The sequence below is a fragment of the Barbus barbus genome (assembly GCF_936440315.1).
Source record: "Barbus barbus genome assembly, chromosome: 10".
Classification (NCBI taxonomy): Eukaryota; Metazoa; Chordata; class Actinopteri; order Cypriniformes; family Cyprinidae; genus Barbus; species Barbus barbus.
Window position 1 is genome coordinate 3,714,603 of NC_136738.1, and position 23,823 is coordinate 3,738,425.

General features: G+C 36.8%; 1 protein-coding gene across 2 annotated transcripts in view; it reads left to right on the plus strand.

The window, feature by feature from the left end:
- Positions 1-12,704: 12,704 nt before the first annotated feature.
- nck2a (NCK adaptor protein 2a) overlaps positions 12,705-23,823 on the plus strand; it is a 60,751-nt gene continuing 49,632 nt past the window's right edge. For both annotated transcript variants that reach the window (XM_079427559.1, XM_079427558.1), the window contains exon 1: positions 12,705-12,871. The gene's annotated coding sequence lies outside the window, so the exon portion shown is untranslated. The remainder of the gene's footprint in view (positions 12,872-23,823) is intronic.

The following is a 23,823-nucleotide window of genomic DNA, read 5'->3' on the forward strand; positions in this document are numbered from 1 at the left end:
TATAAATGGCTAAAAAGATCCTGTAATCTTGTATAGTAGTTAAAGAAATTTCTAAGAACAGAATGCAAAAGTGAATGGTATACGCTACCGTTTAGGTAACCCCAAAAATGGTAAGATCTAAATATTATTAAGTCACTAAATTAACCTAAATACTTTAATTTATACCAACTAAACATTTTTATTGGTTAAATCAAAAATCGCATATTAATCGCATATTCTCACAGTTCAGTTCACAGAGAATGCATTGCCTTTGAGATTGTATCATTACCAAGTGCAGATAGGCTGAAAGGAAAATCATACTGGGTTGTTGTTTCTATTCCTAATCAACTCATCCAAAGACTTTTCGACCTCATACATAAATCTAGCGTACCCGAGCCACTGGATCAACAGGCCATGCTGTAATGACGTCTCTTTCCATTAGGCAAACCCCTTCTACATTTCAGTCCTAACAAACACATTTTCATATAAACCTCCTCTGCATAACAAGAGATCAACAACCCTTTCCAATGAGTCTCCTCCAGACCGGCTTCACTCATCTCCCAATCTTGCCTCCAGCACTGATGTGTCTATTAATAGCATCTCATTCCATGACAGGGTTAAGAGAGGCTTACCAGCCTGGAGGTAACATTACAAAAGACTGCTCCTCTCCATCCTCAGTGCCAGCACAAACAGACTTAATCGAGCAAAATCAAGCAAGTTAGAGAGCTACACATACTCAGAGTTTATCTTGAAGATGTTGATCATTGGAACCTCAAACCCAACAGGCTTGTATTTAAGTATATCCTTTGCCAATCAATATGCAAATACAATATAAATTAAGCAAGGTTGCTGACAGTGCTAGTTTAATAATTTGAAGAAACAAAATAGTTACAAGTGCAATGATGGTATTGTGGAATTAATCAGTTGAGTGAAAGATGAGTCAATGACTCATCCATAAAAGGCAGTGGGTGCTTCTCAATCAGCCTCACCCAAGATCAAGATGGCAAGACCAGGTAAGTAACAACAGTTCAGAAGAGCGGGCAATGGAACTTAGCTGGGAAAATAACAAGAGAAACGTACAGATGGGAACACAGGTAGGTACACAAAGTCAGGTAAGAGTCACTAATAGCAACCTTGAAACCAGACACTAATACTGGGGAGTGAGAGTGGCTCTATAGCAGCACTGATTGGCAGCAACAGGTGCAGGCGATTTGAAGGCTGTGATTGGGACCGTGGCAGAGTGGATGGTAATGTAGATGTATCCCTGTGTGTGTGTGTGTGTGTGTGTGTGTGTGTGTGTGTGTGCATGTTTATGTGGTTTATGAGGACACTAATTTGTATAATGACATGGGTATGACAGAGGTATTACAATATGAAGGTGGTTTATGAAGACACTGCCTATGTCCCCGTAATTCAAAAGGCTTAAAAAACATACTAAATGGTGTTTTTTTGAAAATCTAAAAATGCACAAAGTCTCCTGTGAGGGCTAAGTTTAGGTGTAGGGTTGGTGTAGGGCAATAGCACACACAGTTTGTTCAGTATAAAAACCATTACGCCTATGGAGAGTAAACCACAAAAACCAACATGAGTGTGTGTGTGTGTGTGTGTGTGTGTGTGTGTGTATGTGTGCGTGCGTGCGTGTGTGCGTGCGTGTGTGCGTGTGTGCGTGCGTGTGTGTGTGTGTGTGTAATATGTGTACACCTGAAGAAAATTAGGAAAATCCATATCCGTTTATTTGTATTTATAGTTTTTTTTCTAAATGTTCTATAGCCTATATGAGTAACTATGCAAAAAAGGGAAATACTGTTCATGAATATGTGTTCAACTTTATGTAAACCAATGCATGAACTCATGAAAGATAAATTTATTAACTGTGTGTTTCAATAAAGCTATTACATGTACTGTATCAATATATAACCATACATGTTCCATGCACAAAACATATAAGCACTAGTTTCCCATATATGGAAATGTCTTATTTAATATATAACATTATAATTTCCATTTATTCCCATGTATTTTTGTTTGTTATATTTTGTTTTGCTGGGTATTACCATCCATTTTTCTAAATAATGTAAATAATGAGCAGCATATATCTGAGCCATCATTACCAGATGTAAATTTATTTTTAAATATTTCTTTAATTATTAATTTAACATTGGTGTGTGTTTGGGACAAAAAAAATAAATTTTACAAAATGAGTAGGTTGCTTCAGAGTCTGTGTGTCACGGTGATCTTAAAAACCCAATAGAATGGTTTGCTGTCTTTCTTTCTCATGTGGACTTCCTGTTGAAATGGGAATTTTAGAGATGAAGATGATAATGAGGATGAGTTTTTCGTCACAATCCCTTTAACTCTTACCTATCCCCACAGACATCAGCAATCCACCACTACCACAGATACAATCGGTTGTCCCATTATTTATAAAAATCAATGCAGTCTGCTGTGCTGACCTATTCATGATTTAGCTTTTCAGTCCATGTGTTGTTCAAAATTACATTTGGGAGGTATGTTTTCCACAGAGGTGTTGTTCTTTATTAGCCTAATATTATAAAGTCACGACTAATTGAATTTATTACATTTACATATTAATGCTGCAGACAATGTCTCTGATCTTATGGGTTTCAAAGGGGCAATTGATTCCTAAGTTTGTCAAATGCAGTTCACTTTGCGTAGCCATGCAGAAGCTAATGTTTCTTCAGTTGGACATGGAGCCAAAACAGTAAAATCTAGAGTCTCTTGGCCATGCATTGTGCTCAAGCCTCTAAAGCCCTGTGGATATTTGTTGCGTGGTTGTGTTGCCTGGTATCCTAGCAGACGTGGTTATTTTAGGGATTGGGCTATAGGAGACATTGCTTTCACTCCAGGCTCTCCGTAGTTCACATCACTCACTGAAACGTCCAGGATGTTTTTGTGTCAAAAGAACCAGTGACCCTGAGGTTATTTTAAGAATTAGCCATAAATTGGTAACAAATGGTCCGTTAGGATGCTGTCTTAGAAGCCTGCAGTAAGACAGCAAAGCTAGCAGGTTTTGGAACAGAACTGTCCTCTTTCCACCAGTCTCGCCGGAGCTATTTGATCTTCTTTATTAATAGTGCAGGGGGTTAGTCTGTCTCTCCAGTGTTTATCTAGCAAATCTAGCACTGCTGAGGTGGAGACAGCTGGGACTGAGCATTTAAACACAAAGGCGCTCGGACCATGGACACAGATCCTGCACTATGATTAGTGAATGAGAATGGCAGGAGGAAAAGCCAACTGCCACAGATATCAAATGCATTCATTGCTCTGCCGTTCCTGTCAAACTCACCCACCAGCTCTGTCATTAAAACTAGCGGCTGCTAGACAGCAAAAATGCTGACTTTGTAGAACAAGTATGTATATAATTGTTCTTAGTGTTTGCTGATGAATATAAATGTAAGAAGCTGTCATTTGCAAATTACTGAGTTTAATGGTGATAAAACCTTTTTTTCCAGGTTTTTTTAGGACTTTACTGGCACTTAAATATTTATTATTATTAATTATTATCGCTATTGTTCTTCTTCTTTTATTATTATTATTATTATTATTATTAGGCTATTATAAAATAAATTTGTCAATTTATTAAAAAACTTGTTAGAGACAACTGTGAATATAAATAAATAATTAATTTTAAGAATAAAAAAACTGTTAAAATACATTTAAGAAGCTATCTTTCACAGAAAACTTTGTTTACAATGCTGATAAAATCAATGATTTTACTATGAGAACTTTATATATTTATAGTGTCATTGCATTTTATTTGCCATTAGAGACTCAGTTTACATCTTTGCAATGATTTTGGAATAAGCTCTAATTCGGGAGATGTATTTTTGGAGACATAATTACCATTTACAATCATCTTGACTTGTAGGTTTTGGAAATGCATCATCCATCATATCATCAGCTGCAGCACAAACGTCATCATCATAATTACTGTTAATATGAAACCACTGGCTTTACACCCTGACTAACTGCAGAGTCCATGCATACTTAGACAAACCTCAAGGGAATAATGGTCATTTTTTTATTTTTCATTATTAATTATATGACAAATGACTTTTAATAATAACAAATATACAAATAATGCATTATCTGAGCTTATTTGAATAGGAGGCTTCACAGTAAATGTGCATGTTTGGACCCTCAGATGCTATGCTCTAATGTATAGATTATAACTGATCTCATATTTCAGTCTCACAAAAGTCGGATGATTACAGATGGGGATTACCATATTTTTCAACATCTGCTCTCACTATTTTACAGTTTTTTTCAAAAGGCTTACACACGGTTTTTGAAACTATGGCTCCATTTCTAAAAACACTACACACAAAACCACAAAACACACACACAACATACTAAACATCACACATATTTTGCAAAAGCAAACATTTCTTTGAAAACTGTTTTTGAAAAAAAAAAAAAGTGGGCCTCAATGATCACTTTTAGTGTCCAAGCAATTTAATTATTACTTTATTCAGTGGATACTGAATATAAACACCTTTTTTCAATTTTACAGACCTAGGCACACACACACACACACAAAGTAATGGAGTAACAGTTTTCACTCATTCTGGCAAATTTACAAACAATTACAAAGAAATAAGAAGTAAAACATTTAATTGAACATGCCATTTTGAAGTAGTATTTTTATAGTAATGCATGCTCAAATAATCTGTTTTATTTAAAAAAAAAATCATTTTTACTATATAAAAGATTATATAGGCCATTCAGATCATTTTCCTTAATAATAAAGAGAAACAAAATATAACGCTATCATAATACTGAATGTTGCATGCTATTTAGGAAGCCTTATAGTTGCATCCGCTCGATTCAATTCAGCATTAATTCATTTTAATCCCAAAGTCTCATATTACTTAACTTTAAATTACAAAAATGCTGTTTTTAAATGGGTTGCATATATATTTCACAGAGACTTTTACTGGCAATTATGCATCAGCTAGCTTTTCATTTTATGTACAGTCTTAACATGGAGACAGACATTCACTTCACATCTCTATGTCTGAACTTTGTTGAACAACCCCATTCACTGTCTCCCTGGGTGCAAAGAGTCCTCCTCCTTTTCCATACCCCCATTCCCCATAAATGCAACACACTTCCATGTTAAAGCAAAAAGAATCAGGTGAATCCCAGCAGGAGAGAAAAGCAGCTACTTGACTGGTAGGTTATGCACATGGTCTCTTAAGAAATATACCCCCGTCTTGCCTGTCCTTACAGACAATGTGGAGAGAAATCAGGTACATGAATCATGAATGGTGTGCTGGTGATTAAACGATAACAATATGCTGCTCTTTTTGAAACCTTGTGATCCTCTTTTAGCCTTTTTAGTGTATAATTAAGGTAATTAAGGAGGTATATTTAGTCAGTAGCTTATTTTGAAATTAGATTAAGGTTCACAAGAATAAACCTAGGTCCTTAAGGGAAAACAAACTTTGGGATGAGTCATATTTTTGGACAAAGCTTTGGCCAGATATTCAACTCAACAGAACAGCAAAACAGGATTTGGACAGTATAATTTAATACTAGAATACCAGACATGAAGATTTATTCTCAACATCATTTACTTAAAATGATCAGAATGTGCCACTGTCAGTGGCGTCACTGTTAAAAGGTGCTTTTTTTGTTGTTTTTTTAAATAGCCGATGGGATGGACAAGGAAAGTACCTAAATGGTTTCTTATCAATCATTTCTTATAGACTATGCTCTTAATAACAAGAACCATGTGAGTTTATGAATTAGAAATTTTGCCCATTTGGAAATTAATTTCTGGTCTTTATGTTCTAAAATACCTAATTTGATCATATGGCTTTGTCGAAACTGGATAGGAACACTGCCTTTGTCAATAGTTACAGTCCATGGAGTTTTGTTTCAGTCAGTCCAGTCTTTTTATTAAACTACACCGTAATAAAAAAAAAAAGCTGAGCCAACGTAAAAGTTTAAGGCAACCAGCTTCAGCAGATTTTTGAGTTTTCTCAACTTATTTTTTAGGAAATTTCTCAACTTTTTGTTGTATAAACTTAAAACAAGAAGTTGAGAAAACTCACAAATCTGCTGAAGCTGGTTGCCTTAAACCTTCAAGTTTGCCCAACTTTCTTTTTTTTTTTTTTACAGTGTAGAGCGCAGCTTATCCAAATCCCACACAACAAAACAAACCAAAAAAAAAAGAGATAAATTATCTAACAGTTATGTGATGCAAATAAAATGAAGCTGGACAATTACAAAGTGTTCAGCTCACTGTGTTAATTATTTTGAGAACAGTGACCTGAGTTTGGAGAAATGTGTCAAATTAATTGAGAAAAACTGTAATCAAAAATGAAGTTTTGATATATTTATCTCCATGGAACATGATTTTGAACTCGCACATACTGTACATGCATATGCAACATATACACTGTATGTATGATGTGTGCAATGTAGAGTTTTGCAAAAAGTTTGTTTTACAATATCAAACAGAGTTTAAGCATGTACTGTGTTTGTAGTTTTGCAGACTTGGTCTAAAGATAAGGTAGCCTATATGAGTGAATGCTTCCACTAAGTGGGCCTCGAGTATCACTTTTAGTGTCCAAGCAATTAAAAAAAAAAACAAAAAAAAACTGTAAGATTGGTTTTGTGGTCCAGGGTCACAAATGAGTAAACATGAGGAAACGTTTCAAATCAGTTTGTGGTCAGAACTAACTGCGCCCTCTATTGGTGCAATTACACGCTGTAATGCCACCATCAACCACTTGGGGGCGCTAAAGCTTCATAAAACATTGCCCATGGTTTGTCAATCGACATATTGATATTAGTTTAATCGATACTCTTTCAGCGAATTGTGTCTTATTAATTTCCTTGCTCATATAACCGAATTAATATATAGATATCAACGACCAGATCATATCTTTAGGCTGTGTTTGTCTGGTTGACTTTCCCCGTTAATGTTGACTTGCCTCCAATCTCCCTTAATATTCCTCTCAGTTTCCATAACTCACTATTATCAATGCACTCCGAGTCCGTGACTAATGGGAACACTCCTTATGAACATTGTGGAAATTCGTGTGTGTGGTTGCAGAGCAAGTGTACCTAATGGTATCACCTTTCCCTTTCATGAATAGGGATGCTGTGAGTTTTGTAAAAGACCTCCACCTCAGCATATAAACTGCTTAAACAGTCATTATACCACCTGTAGATATGTTAACAAACACAGGTAACCATAGGCCCAAACGTTCATTTGAAATTAATTTGAAACTATTAACCATGATGACTGCGTTTAATGGGTCTTAATTGTGAGAAATGCTCTCTTTCCAGATCCTCTAACGATCCCATTAATCAGTTAACTTTGTCACCTGATTTACTTTGCTTCTGTGCACAGCCCAATAATTCATCACACAGAGAAAACACTGGATAATTGACCTCAATTAGTTTGTTGTCTTCCCATTAGAGGAACGACAACATCCAAACCACTAGTATTATTGAAATTGATTTTCAATTTGAGGTCGAGTCATTGTCATTCTTTGTTGGTAAACTGCAGTGAAACTGTCACAGTATAGATAGATAGATAGATAGATAGATAGATAGATAGATAGATAGATAGATAGATAGATAGATAGACAGACAGACAGACAGACAGACAGACAGAGAGACAGACAGACAGACAGACAGACAGACAGACAGATAGATAGATAGATAGATAGATAGATAGATAGATAGATAGATAGATAGATAGATAGATAGATAGATAGATAGATAGATAGATAGATAGATAGATAGATAGATAATTTATGTTCTTAAGTCTCATGTACTTAATCAAGGTGAGGCAAGAGTTTATATATTTATATATATATACTGTATATATACAGGTACATCTCAAAAAATTTGAATATCGTGAAAAAGGTCAATATTTTTTGATACTCGTTTCAGAAAGCGAAACCCATATATTATATAGATTCATTACACATAGAGTGAAATATTACAAGCCTTTATTTCTTGAATTTTTGATGATTATGGCTTACAGATAATGAAAACCCAAAATTCAGTGTCTCAGAAAATTAGAATATTACATCAGCTAAATAAAAAAAGGATATCTTAAACAGAAATGTCAGGCTTCTGAAAAGTATGTTCATGTCTATGCACTCAATGCTTGGTTGGGCCTCCTTTTGCATGAATTACTGCATCAATGCGGCGTGGCATGGAGGCAATCAGCCTGTGGCACTGCTCAGGTGTAATGGAAGCCCAGGTTGCTTTGATAGCGGCGTTCAGGTCAGCTGCTTTGTTGGGTCTGGTGTCTCTCATCTTCCTCTTGACAATACCCCATAGATTCTCTATGGGGTTCAGGTCAGGCGAGTTTGCTGGCCAATCAAGCACAGTAACACCATGGTCATTGAACCAGCTTTTGGTACCTTTGGCAGTGTGGGCAGGTGCCAAGTCCTGCTGGAAAATGAAATCAGCATCTCCATAAAGCTTGTCAGCAGAAGGAAGCAGAAGTGCTCTAAAATCTCCTGGTAGATGGCTGCATTGACTGTGGACTTCAGAAAACACAGTGGACCAACACCAGCAGATGACATGGCAGCCCAAATCATCACTGACTGTGGAAACCTCACACTGGACTTCAAGCAACATGGATTCTGTGCCTCTCCACTCTTCCTCCAGACTCTGGGACCTTTTTTTCCAAATGAAATGCAAAATTTACTTTAATCTGAAAAGAGGACTTTGGACCACTGAGCAACAGTCCAGGTCTTTTTCTCCACAGCCCAGGTAAGACGCTTCTGATGTTGTCTCTGGTTCAGAAGTGGCTTGGTAGCCCTGTTCCTGAAGACGTCTGAGCGTGGAGACTCTTGATGCACTGACTCCAGCTTCAGTCCACTCCTTGTGAAACTCTCCCAAGTGTTTGAATCAGCTTTGCTTGATAGTATTCTCAAGCTTAAAGTCATCCCTGTTGCTTGTGCACCTTTTCCTACCCAAATTCTTCCTTCCAGTCAACTTTGCATTTAATATGCTTTGATACAGCACTCTTTAAACAGCCACACCTTTCAGTCATGACCCTCTGTGACTTACCCTCTTTGTGGAGGGCGTCAATGTTCGTCTTCTGGATCATTGCCAAGTCAGCAGTCTTCCCCATTATTGTGGTTTCAAAGAACAAGAGATACCCGGAATTTATACTGTAGGTATGGTCATTAATTGAAACTCAAATGTAAATATTCTAATATTTTGAGAGACTGATTTTTGACTTTCATGAGCTGTAAGCTCTAATCATCAAAATTAAAACAAAACACTTTTTAAAAGTTTTACTATCTAAAATATATGAAAGTTTCACTTTTTGAAATAAGTTACAAGAAAAAAATGACCTTTTTTTACGATATTCTATTTTTTTTTTATGTACCTGCATATATAAGCATGTTCCAATTAGTAAGGAATAAGAATGATGTAGGCTGTATGTATCATGGTTATCACTAGCAGCAAGGGAGAACAAGTTTATTGTAATGCTGCTTAAGTGCAGTAAACTCCAGCCTTATTGTTTTAGTACTATTTTTAGAACCTTGCCGTTCTAGTTTTAGACTGTTTTATTAATAACTGTTGTTTTTAATGCTCATATTTTTTGCACATTTTGCACATCTGCTCTAAATAAACACCTTTTTGGATGCCACCATTACTCCTGTGTTTACATCACAATGAGATCCTACTTGTGACCGCTCAGGTCCCTATCACAGATACTGTATGTGTAAGAAAATAGTATACTTAATTGCAGTAATTGTTACTGTATTTAGATCTGAGGTCATGCAGGCAGAATTAATCATGCAAGCCATGACTATGTGATATGACAGGGCCTTCATTTTCTTGTTTCTTAGCAGATTCTCTGAAAGTCTTGAGGAGTTATTATATTCATCTTGCCATCAGTTTTCTTAGACTCACCCATATTTGCTGAAACAGCATATATAGTAACCTGTTTATGCAGGCTAGTTTAATAAATATCACGTGCAAGGCTGTTGTAGTTCTGATGCAGCTGTGCCCTGCTGATGAAGCGGGGTAATATCCATAGAGTTTGTGTTCAGAATGGAATATTAGCTTATGCTTACTGAATACTGCACACTATGCACTTTATACTGCATACTACTTCTTTCTTTCTTTCTTTCTTTCTTTCTTTTTTAAATACTAAGTGAAAGAGTAGGTATTATAAAACAGGCATTGCCACATGGCCTCAAAGAATTTCTGTAATTTATAATAATCAGATTAGAAAAGAATTTTCTTGTTGAGTCAATTTTGCCATAGACTGTCTAAATCTATAATCTGAAAATATTGTGATACACTGTGTTTAGCTTTACCATGTGAAAGTATAATGTGCCAGGCACAAATCCATGATTGGAATGGGCCATTATCCATGTTTCCAGTCCGTAACATGCAGAGGATCACAATGCTGTTCCTCAAACACAGGATTAGGCCTGATGCCCGGTTGTGAGAATGCAGAACACAGAAGGCTGGCTCAGTTCATGGGGATACTGAGACGCGGATACTGTATGTAAATACATTGGTTTAGATAATCCATATTGTGTTGTGTAGTCCATATTGTCATCTGTCTAATTTGATTCTGCTAAACTGCAGATAATTTTGTGTACCATTTTGAATAATTTTTGGATCACAGTCCACCAGAACCACCTTACAGGTGACATTGTGTAACTCTGGTACTAGTTCCTGGACATTGCAATCATTTTAGTCAGTTCTCTAAACTTGTCTAAACTGTGTTGACATCTGTGGTTCCATGAAGAACCTTTAACATCCATGCAATCTTTCCATTGTTCAAATTTCTTTATGGCAGAAAAACGATTCTTTAGATTATTACAATGTTCTTCATGGTTCTTTTAAGAACTGTTCCCTGGCAGTTTTTGTGGGCGACCCAAAATGGTTCTTTAATGGCATTGCTGTGAAAACGCCCTTTTTGGAAACTTTATTTTAAGAGTGCTGTTTAAAATGCGATGAACTTTGGCTTCTTAGCCCATTCTCACAGCAATCGCTTGTTTTATACATGATTTAATCCCACTAACGGGAAGAAGCATGATTAAATTGCCGCAGTACTCTGTAGATAACTATTCAGATGAAAGCACTCTTGGTCATTGCATTTCAGGCACTTATTGAGCCAATAAAACATTGTTCTTCAGCCTGAGAGAAACCTTCATCAAAATCCAATAAATACGTGTGGGTTTTTTTTCCCTCCATTTCCTGAAACTATAAAAATCTCAGTGGCAAATCAGACTTACTCATTCTTTCATGTGACAACGATGGGATGACATTCTACTACAGTGTAGTCTGCCGTTCCAGTCAGGTTTTGGCAGCAGACACGATAGTTCCAGTGAATAAAAATGTTCAGTGCAGTGATACATTGCTGAAAACATTTACAGCTTTCAATAAAAGCTCGAAGGAAAACATAAGAAGGATAAGGCCTGTCAGTGACCCCACATGACCCTATTTTGTGTCATGAAGGATTTTATAAGCCTGCGAAGCATCCTTGTAGGCTAGCTCTTTGTTTTGGTAGAGTAAGCTGCAAAAGTTATATTGCGGAACAAATTGTTATAATATGTGACCCTGGACCACAAAACCAGTCATAATTCGCACGGGTATATTTGTAGCAATAGCCCACAATACATTGTATGGGTCAAAATTACTGCTTTTTTTAATGCCAAAAACTGATATATGATGATAATGATACATCAGGATATCTACTGTAAATATATCAAAACTGAATTTTTGATTAGTAATATGCATTGCTAAGAATTTCATTTGGATAAGGTGCTTTTCTCAATATTTTGATTTTTGTTTTTGCACCCTCAGATTTTTAAATGGTTGTATCTCGGCCAAATATTGTTATACATTAATGGAAAGCTTATTTATTCGGCTTTCAGATGATGTATAAATCTCAATTTTAAAAAATTACCCTTATGACTGGTATACTATAATAAATCTGAGATTTCTATTTTACTTAGCAAAATAGAATTTTTCAAAACTGATAGGTCTACTGCTGCATATACAGTATATACAGTACTACTGTAGTGCTGTTTCATAAAAAATATATATATTTTTTAACTAATTTAAAAATTAAACAAACATTTATTACAATTAAAACTTTAATACTTTTTAATTCAATTAATTGCTTTAACAAAATACTATTTTAAAGAAGATTATTAAAAAATGCATCACACATACATAAGCTATATATATAATATATATATTTAAGATATATTTTTGGCATTATTGAGGACTGATCAAAACTGACAGGAAGTGGGAGAGAGATAGGGGGGAGCTTGAAATTTCCTCGAGCTGGATTCGAACTCGGGATGCCCATCTCTGCAGCTGTACGATGCTTTTGTCAAATATTTTTGTATTCTATATTTGGGGAATAATTTATTTTTGTAGAGAAGATAATGTAAGTCATGCCATTCAACTGTATTATTAATCCTTTTTTTATTTAACTGTATATGCATCTTTCAGTTAAAATGTACTGCAATTTATCAGATGAGTGCACTGCTCTCGTGCATGAAGCAACTTAAACGTTTCTAAACTTCACCATACTTCATTAGTATATTATACACTCTAAAAAGTAGAAAATGATTTAATATCTGAGAAGCCCCTCCATCAACATCATCATCAGAGCTCTCTCTCGCGCGCGCCTCCCTCCTTGCTCGCGCTATGCCATGGCAGCGGTGACGTCACCCGTGCTGGCTGAGAGCGAGAGCTTGGGTTTGAGAGAGCAGCAGCTGCCTGGGCCCACGGACAAAAACTCGCCGAAAAGGATTTACATTCGCTACGTATCGTCCCACCAATCCAAGTCTGCAAAGAGAGTGTGTTTTTCTGCTTTCCTAAAGCCCGATCTGTCAGGAGTTACAGCAAGGTAAGAAGAACAACACACTAAAATAGAGTAATAAAGGCTCGCTTAAAGTTGCCTTGGTGAGCTTTCCGAGCAAAAACTGTGATCACTATCGCGTCTGTATTAATTCAGCTTCTATATCGAGAGGATCTGTGTTAATGGTGCAATGCAAAATGAGAAAGAAACAGGAGCACTTTGAGTGATTGTCTCTCTCGCGTGCGCCTTTTGTCTTTATCAGCTCTGTTGATACAATAGAGACCACAGCCGCCTCCTTAAGTTGCTGGATTTGACACATATTCGTGTAACAGTGTTGATCGATATAGTTTAAATTCCGCTTTTGGTTTGTCTTTGTTTTAATGCATCTTATTAGAGACAGAATGAGATGATGGCTGCTGAGAATATCCATTGTCATGGAGTCATTCCACATTGTACAACCACCTCTTTCTCTGATATAGATCCAGTGCTGATAACTGTATGTAGCGGAGTTTACTGTTTATATAAAAATGTTATTGACTGAGGTGAGAGTGTTATGAATTAATTAGCATGGCAAGAAGTGAACATTACTTCACTGGAAGTGAATGAAACTTGTATTTTGATGTAAAGTGAGATTGGCTTAAACGGTGTTCAACCCTCATGTTGTATTTTATATGCTCAAACATACTTCCCATTTACTTTATGACTTTTAATATCTTATGAGAACTGCAAAGTAGATTTAGCTAAACTTAATGGCATGCTCAATGGGGGGGAAATAAGACTATTTTTGGTTTGGGTCCCAGAAATCCCTTGTTCAGGTGAATTGGTATACAGTATAGCAATGCAGTCTTGGCATTTTTATACAATATGTTTCGAATTGACACTAAACATGATATTTTTTACTATAACAAGTCACACTGTAGAATGTGTGGTTAAAGTTCAATACTATCTGTATATTGGGTTTGGATTTGAGGATTCTTATGCTTTCATCAGAACATGAAGACTTTAAATGATGGCAAATGAATGAGCTAAATACAGTTAAAGATAATCATTTGAAAAGTTGGGTCCCAGAGAAAGATTTATTGCATTTAATACACTGTCTGATTGCTGTTATTATTTTAAAATGGTTTCGTTCATGCCCATAGTAAACATGGCACGTCTGGTTTTTCTACATTCATGGTCAGGTTGATACTATTCCTTTCCATCTCCGTTTCACAGACTCTTGGCACTTGCATACTTCCCAGCATTATGATAAGTGAATTTTACACCAGTCAGGATTTCGCCTGCTCGGTTTACGTGCTGTAAGTGGCTCAAATACTGGGCTACTTTGAAGACAATAATCCTATTTTTATAGTTTCTCATGAAGCAGCCTTAGAGGATTGGAAAAGCTAACCTGCTTATACTTACTACACAACGCTGGCACTTGTATTCCCATCACATTTACAAGACTCATATGTGTTTCAACATCTTTTGGATGTCTTATTTGAGTTATGTATCGATTCGAATGCATGAGATGTCAAATTTCAGTTTCGATTGATTTAAAGTTTCGTTCTGATCACACCCATTACTGAGGTTTCTTTCACGAGCCGTGATCTGTAGCATTTCTGCCTTGCTTTGACAGGTATGTGGAATCTTAGGCATTACGACTGAAAATGGTAACAACTCAGATGCACATTGTCTTATGATACTTGTATGTAAGTGTCACGTTGTGTCTGTTATTGCGCAACAAAAGACAACATAACTGAGCTTACGTAATACACCAGGCACGTTCAATGGCAAGGGAAACCTGGAAACGTTAGGGCATTTTAAAAATTTGATTTTCAGGAATGCAGATGTTATGGAAATTTTCTAGATGTTTCTAAAGACAGAAAAAGCTTTTTATCAGGGCAAATTTTATAAAGAGATCTTTAAAGCGATAGTTTACCCAAAATTGCCATTTACTCACCCTCATGTTGTTCCAAACTAGTATGAGTTTTTTTTTTCTGTTGAACACAAAAGAAGATATTTTGAAGAATGTTGGTAACCAGTAGTCATTTATTCCATGATAGGGAAAATTACTACTTTGGAAGTCAATGGCAACTGTTTGGTTAGCGACATTCTTCAAAATATCTTCTTTAGTGTGCAACAGAAGAAAGAAATTCATACACGTTTGAGACGATTTGAGAAGCAGTAAATGCTGACAGAATTTTCATTTTTGGGTGAACTGTCCCTTTAAGCATTTTTCCATTTCATATTTGCAAGCAATAGTAAAAGGTTTTGAAATGTATTTATTACGTTAAATTTGAATACAGCACTGCCATCACACTGTGCCTCTCCTTTTATCCCTGTGGCATAAGAAAGGAATCTGAATACTCCTTTAGTCCTAGAATAGTCTAAAAATGTCTCTTGTTACTGATCTCATTTACAAATGTGCTGTTTTCTGGACCAGGGCTCTGGAATGTGCTGTGCACACGGTACTCTATCAGTACCAGCCACCAGTCCCCAAACAAAAGACTGTTCAGTCAAAGCGTTTCTCCCCATTTGAGCTTTGCCATCTCTAGCACATGGCCAAAACTTTCAGTGTAAGCTCACTGGTATGTCTCCGAATGATGGAATCTGCCAGCATTTATGCTGTTTTTTTGTATGCTATTAAGTTATAGTCTGTAAAGATTTCAATCTATTAGTGCTGCCAGCCGTCTTTCAGAAATGCTGTACTTGGTGATTTACAGATGAGTCAGTCAATTAGAGACATGTTTGGTTTTGCAGTTCCAGACATGATTTGTTTGAAATTATAGTTCACGTTTGTTGGTAATTGTGTCCGGCTTAGAAATCTTGCAAGGCATATGTTTTCTGCATCTCTCAGCTGGTTTACGCCAACATCTCCGCAACTGGCTCCCTCAGAACTTTGACCTAAATGTACTTTAACTTTTCTATAAAAGGCTGTAATTATAGCGTTTATGGATTTGGCAGGGTCATGCAAGTATTTGGCGTAACCGCAGATAGTTTGTGGTTTAGTATTTTGTAAATGTATTGATTTATCACATACTGGCGGTTAAAGCCAGCCGTTTTCCCTCGCCGGGTGGATGTCCACTAAAAATGTTGTCAGTTTGTATAGTTGATGTTCATGGTGCTCACATTTTTGTGAAATTACTCTATTTTAAACTCATGATGTAAACCTGCAAAATGGATCTGGATGGTATGAACAAAAATCCCACGTATCATCGTCCCATAAATTTAGATCGTGTAGGGAGAGAAAGGCTCGCATCTGCAACATCACGTCACAGTGGAGTTTGTGGCTTGGAGCTGGAAATTCCTTTTTTTTTGTGACAGCAGCAAATTTTAATCTTTCCCAAAATAGGAGAGAGAGAAGGCCCAGATTGCCGGCCCCTGAGACAGACGTCCCCGTCTAATAGAGCGCACAGATGACGGTTAAAGGTCAGGCCGGAGTTTTGTTATTTTTACCGTAATCATTTGTAATCTGGAGCGGCCATTATGCGTGCAGCTGATTTAGCAGTGATGGAACTGAATTGGTCCACGTGCCTCTGGTGAGAAAGAGGATTTATCCTGTGCAGCACGCGGTGCTCCTGAAATGTGTTATTCCTTTGGTTGGATGGGATTGAAAGGCCATGTATGTTTTTTTCTCTTTAGCACTGTTTTTATAGGTCATATGTGGAGACTAAAGAGATTTGACTGTGAAAGCGATCATGGACCATTATTCCAGAGACTGTTCCTCTAAATCAGCAAAAAACGAATATTCAGTGCCTGCAAAGCCACTATGAAAGATGACAGTGTATGAAGATCTCATGTAGGCATGATTTCAACTCAAGAAAAAGATAACTATTTTATGAGATGGAGATTTCGTATGAATTTGTACAATGTAAATGGTATGAAAATGAACTAATTTTAGAAACACCCCTAAACATATTGGTCACTGGGGTGTAAGCAGATTGTACGAAAACAAATTCGTACGAATTAGCCTCCAATTCTTAAAAACATAAAATCAACTATGAGGTTGTGTTAGATTTTTAGAACATTAAGGGTGCGTTCACACTTGTAATTCAGTTCTCTTGGTTCGTTTGGTCTGGACCAAAAAATAAAATGTTACATTTGGTCCTGGTCTGCTTAGTGTTCAGACTGGCATTTTTGACAGCGAATCTAAAGATACTAAACCTAAAAGCATAGTCATACGTTCAAAACCTGAATTGTCAGATTGAATATGTTTCATGACGGAACTTACTGAACACTTCAAAAAATAGGTGTGTTCAACTTAAAGCGGCACTGCACATTAAAGTCAAATACACCTAACGCCGTCTGCTGGACTAAGCGTGCTCATTGTTGCATGTACATAGACTTTATTTTCACCACCTGCGAACTCAAGAAGACCTCATAAATGTCACATTATCTCCTCGTTGCTACACGTTTGCCCTCTGCTCATTTTGTTTTGGATACCGCATAGTCGCATCTTGTCATTACATCCTGTTTTTGGTTCGTTTAGAAGTATTTCCATGTTAATTTCATATTTCGCTTGAACCGCACCAGAGTTTGTTTGGAAGCGGACGGAGTTCCATCTTTTTAGCAGTCTCGGTCCACTTGTTTGGTGTGCACCAGGTTTCGGATTAGGGCTGCACAATAAATCGCATGTGATTGTCATGCACATCTCGTCAGTAAAGCCAGTTCTGTGATTAGTAGTAAATCTCCATCACGTGCATTCAGATGGCGCGGCATTTAATACACAGAGCCATAGTTCGTTGACAAGCTACGCAATATCGTGTTCATAATCGCAGATGAATCGCATTCCATTTTGAACGCGTTATTGCGTAGCGTGTCAGCGAACTACGGCTCTGTGTATTAAATGCCGCGCCATCTGAATGCACGTGATGGAGATTACTTACTGACGAGATCACATGCGATTTATCCTGCAGCCCTAGTTCGGATGGTAGCATTCATACTTACTCAAATGAACCACACTAACAGGGCAATCGCACTAGAGTTCATTTTAATCAAACCAAACATGACAAGTGTGAACACACCCTTAGACTGTGGTTTGCTGGCTTGTAGACATGACAATATGATTATGACAAGATGTGAAATATGACAAAATTCTCAACAAAAGACAAAGTTGATGGCTCAGCGTCAGGCTTTTTTCATGTTTGCACAAAAGCCTCCTTTAGCTTTGTTTTCCATGCAGATTTTGTTTGTGTGGGTTGCGATCTGGGAGTTCAGTGCCGTTGCGGTGGCATCCGTTTAGAAAGGGCAATTTATTTAACGAGGGCATTGTTTTGTTAATTGTGTTTTCGTTAAGGGAACAAGGTTTGTTGACCACGGGGGAATGTTCTCATGAGTAACTATTAGCAGTTAAGGAGATTTTTTACAGAGGAGCTCTACTTCGTGTGAAAACTCACTGGGAAATTGAACTAGACTTTGTCCCTTGGCTGAACCTCTTTGCTTTCACAAGCTTTCCAGGGACTATCACAGACTTATATAGCTGCATAGAGCATCTTTCTCTTTCTGGCTGTGTTCTGTCTTTGCTGGATTGCAGTCCTGGCTGCTTCTTCCATCCATCCTCTGATCACTCTTTTTACTGTCAGACCTCCTCTAGCCAGATCTATGACCTAGCAGTATGAAGTTTGGTTTGTATTGCAGGTTTTTGTAAAACCCCCCCATTTAGACAGGAATACACTATTTGACTGACTTAGGCTATAAAATGGCAAATCAGTTTTGTTTATTAATTGATTAATTTCACTACTTTGTTTTTTCATGACACTACAACCTGAACTAACCTTGCCAATAAAACTTAAAGACCTTGAGACAAAGTCACGAGGATCTACATTGGTCCTTTCCATGTTATTTTCTGTATTAGGCCTATATAATTTGATAAATATAATATATATATATTTTTTAAAAATATAATTACATTTGTTTGTTGGTTGCACCAAATTACTTTTGGTAGATAAAAGTTTTTAAATATAAATATTTAGCAAAACTATTTAATTGTTTTGTCTTGAGAAATCGTGATGAAATATTATGCCATACCACTTTTTTTTCAATTAGTTTTTTTCTTTATGATGTTAGGGCAGGTAGCCTGACACATTTGACTTTATGAACCCCAAAAAATAATCAAAATGAAATTTAAATCACATTAAAAAATTAATACAAATAGAATAAAGAATCAAAATTTTGTATTTGTTCATATTAATATAGTAATAATAATAATGATAATACAAATCAGCATTACAGCATTGATATTAGGGCTGGGTAAAAAATACAGATATCTCAAATTTAATCAATTCTCATTTTTACAAAATAATATCGATTCTTAAATCCCATCCAATAAATCGCAATAAGCTTTGTGCTTTGGTACTTTTAATATGAAACAAAGTCTCAGATTTCAAATTGTATCGCAGTATTCAAACAATAAATGCCTTTTTTGGCGCTGTTTAATGTCAGTTCAATAAAAGCAGCTGCACGAGGCACACATTAACTGATCGCCTCCTTCACTTTAATACCGGTTTCAGCACAAAATAAACATGACTAAACATCTGAAGGTACGTTAAAAGAAAGAATACAACTTTACAATCCATATCTTGTCTCATGTAATAGCTCAATCAGTGTTCAATCAATGCAAAGTTGTCCATATAATGGCTTGTAAACAATGTCATGTAAAGTCACATTTACCTGAGAAAAAACATATTCGGTGATCATAAACTCATTACTCAGACAGAAAAATAAGAGGGCATTTCCTAAATATATGCACCATAACATATTCATTATAAGTTTTACTGTTCTTCAGTGTTTCATTTATGTTTGAATAAATCCATCAAGTTTTTATGACAGCCACCATTTAAATGTTTATAGCCTATTAAAAAAAAACAACAACCCCAGATTGAATTAGAAATATGTAATTGCAACTTTATTATTATAAAAACATCATGAAGTGTAATTTAAGCAATTGTATAGCCTACAAATCAGTCAGTGTTAACCTATTATTGTAATGTAGTACCAACTGATGTATATTTTACAGCATTAGTTCAGAGATTTTTTTTCTTGAGAAAATTTGGCATGTACTGTACCTGATATATTTCCAAAATAATCAATATAGGGTCAAATCGAATTGATAATCGAAGCGAATCGCAAGCTTGCGTCTGGCGGCCAGTGAACCGAATCTGTGGCCATGCCAACTAACAAGACTAACTCTTCTCTATTTGTTCTGTCTATAACCTCTATCATGTCGCTCCATCAGCTGGTCTAGCAATGTGATTGCGTTTTCTCATACTAGCAGATATCAGAACTAATCTTCCTTATGAAAGGTTCTGTTATCTCCCTATGAAATATATATGCTCTTTCTTCTGCACACACACACACACACATACATATGCATTCTTAAAGGTACACAGATGCATCCCTTCTGCTTGGGAAGAGCATAATCTGACACAACCTTTCTCTTTAGCACCCTATTGCCATTTACACCGAACTGATCATTAATTCATTTTCCAGTCATAAACACCCTGGGAAGGGCTTCTTGAGCTGTAATTAAGGGTCGCCTGCTCTTAACTGCATGGCTGGTTTTGAATTTCCTCAGCGAAATGGCCATTCTGGACTGGACAGTGTGATGCAGGACAGGAGTGTGAAATTCAACACCACCTCTAAGTGCTTCATTGCAGCTCAGAGTGAGCAGCAGATTTGGGCCCTGCTGGCCCCTCTCCTCTGCTGATTCAGAGCCTTCTCCTGCCCTCCCCCTCGCTCACACAGGCCCATGCTGAAGAACAGAACACAGCCTCAGGTGTAGCTAGAAGTCATGGGAATTTGAGTTTCTTTGTCGATCTGATGAAGATAGCTGTTGCATAACTGATATAAGATCTGCATACTTCCAACAATAAAATGCAAATTCTGTCATCATTCACTCACTCTCATGCCATTCCAAACCTGTATGTGACTTTGTTTCTTCAGTGGAACACAAAGTAACATCTTTTTTAAAGCAAATATCTTGTTTTTGTTCATACAGTGAAAGCCAATGGGCTCCAAAAGTTTCAAGCGCCATTAAAGTAATCCAATTCAGTGGTTTAATCCACATCTTCTGAAGTGATATGATTGCTTTGTATGATGAACAGAAGTGTTTATTTAAAAAATAAATACGCTGATCAACTCATGTATACTAATCTGACAGACATCTTTGTATATCGTGTTTTAGGACACATAGACAGATGTGTTGAAATGGATGTGTTGACCATAGCCACATGTTGGAGACAGTGAGGTTAATTGTCTGTGAATAGGTAACCAGGGGCTGTGTGTTTTTTTTTTGTGAATATCTGTGACTGCTTCAGAGCTCCACAGCCCAAGGCCTGACCACTCACAGTCAGCCTCTGAGATAAAGGTCATGACCACAAATTTGTGCTGTCAACCACATAGAAGAAGAGACAGGAGATTGAGATAGGAGGAAGAAACAGAGGAAGAACGGAGGAGTTCACATAAGAAATTCACACACCAAACAAAGATGTACCAGAGGGACGGAGAGCGAGAGGCAGGAAGTTGAGCTTTATGTGCTGTCACTGTCAAGTTTGATTCTGTTGGTGCAGTAAGTGTTTGCTGCTTTGTTTTGTCAGAGGGTTTGTTTGGAGAGGTGCTGGTGGCTGTTGCTCCAGTTAATTGAATTAACTTGGTTTTCTGCTTGCTTGAATCCAATTGTGTGAAAGTGTTTGGCATCTCTAAATAAACAGTGTTTTTCCTTTTAACAATAGTCGACGAGCTCTCTATATTTCTGTTGGGTGTTTGAAATGGCAGAAATTGATCAAACAGCCATTGTTGCCCAAGAGATTCAAAAATGGACAAAGCATTTACATGATATTTACTCATATATTAACAGCACTGTACAGTACATAGAAATAAACATCAATCCACGTACACTACAGTGAGAAATCTTTTGGTTTATAAACATCTTTTAATGTTACTTCGGATAAATTTCTTTACTGAATAATACTTTACTAAAAATAACCAAGACTTTTGAACAGCAGCATATGTTTTTGCTAAAACATTTATTTATTTTAATAAAAATAATGTTGCCAAAACTATTTTTCTAAAACAAAACATAAAATGCTATTCTATTAATGCTCTGAAATGGACAGATGAAACAAACTGATTTTTGGGAATGAATCAAGCTTCTCAACTCTAGTGGCATTTTTTTCTGCTGAGGTTTGTTATTTCTGTTTTAGCACTTTCATATATAGCCTATCCACCCTAACGGGCAAATAAATTATGCATTATTATTCTGTTGACAGTATCAGTTCTTGTTGAATATATAATTATTATCTAATGTCTTGCTCAGCCTGGTCCCTATATAATTAAACACTCTCTTGCGTATTGAGAAAACCATAGCAAACTTTCTGAGGATGCCTGAATCCCTTATGGGAAGCCAGAGTAAATGAATTTGATACCTGGAATCTTTCCTTATCTCCATTTTTCTCTCAGTTCAGGGAACGGATGTAGAGTAGGATCCAGCGTAAGTTATCATTAAGCTGTGTTCATATGGACAGTTACATGATCCTACCTGCTCTCCATCTCCAGACCTGTTCCCTCTCGTAAATGAACTTTGAATGTGGGTGAGGTTGTAATCGCTTCAGCAGTGCCACCAGTTTCAGTGAAATTTCTCCTTTCTGTAGAAAGACAAAACAGCTTGAAATCGTACCCAGTTTCTTAGAAACTGTGAAGGGGCCTGATAGACAATCCCATTATCTCTTCTTTTATCTTACTTACTTTCTTCTCCCCCACTGCACCTTTCCCCCTCTTTCCATTTGTATCTTTTTACCTTCTGGGAGCCTGTCATAAATCCCTGTTCTGACCAAACCACATTCATGTCATAATCTGCAGGGTCATTCTTGCTTGGAAACTGTGCTTTTTAAAACTTAACATTGTGACCCAGCAGTAGAACCTCTGTTTATTATGTGAAGTTTAGTTGGCTGCTTCTAGCTTATCAGCATGTATCCAAAAATCCCTCATGCATGACCTTTGTAGTCAGACTTTGACTATTGGCATAAGGGTTGGTCCACTTTGCAAGATATTCTGCAAACCATCGATTTACACTTTAACCAAGTTCATAGCTCATCAATGATATCACAATAATAAACAATGGAAGAAACATCCTACAAACTCAGATTAAGGTCCCAGTATACTAATAGCAAAGAAGTTCTTTGGAATCGTATAGAAGTGCTCTCAATAAAATAATTAAACAACAAAAATGACAGCGGTGAGAAAACAGCAGTTAAGAAAGCATGTGATCATAATGTGGAAATGTTATGCGTGGGATAGATTGCTTTACAGTATAAAACATGAAAAAAAGTCTCAGTGCCTGTTTCAATGTGAATCATAACATTCATTTCTACTATAAAGCAGCTCTTCAGTGTGTTCATGTTTGTATTTGCGTATGACCTCGAAAGACTGAACAGAATGAATGAACTGGAGAAGATTTTCACCTCAAAGAAGGAGGAGCCCCAGAGCCACACCCACCTGTTATGTAATCACCAGGGACCAATTACAGTTCGAAGGGGTTTACCAGCCAGTGTGAACTTTTTCCGAAAAGCCATTTCAAATTCCAAATAAACTGTTTTGACATAATTTTGTTTGAAATGACATTAGATCATTTAGATCAGTTTATCGGGCTTTTAAAGATTTAGCCTGGCAAATTTTAGATTTTTTTTTTTTTTTCCTCAGAAGCCCTGCTAAACGAAATTTAGTTTCCAGAGGATTTGTAGTAATTCAGCTCTTGGCATGTTGTGTGCAGTTATGTGTGGTCTGTAAGTGTGCTGTATAGAATGTCTGGATATTGTGTGTGTCTGATCTGAGCTAAACTCTTAAGACTCCCCTTTGTCCATGTCCCAGTGGTAGATCCCACTGGCCTTGCCCTGCTTGTGCTGCAGTGTGAATTGCATGTCGGCTGAGTGTGCAAAACACTTCTTCTTTATTCATGAAGGGAATGGAGTCCTACAGAGAAAGAGAACACACACATGCTTTCCCTTTCACGGCACTCTCTCATG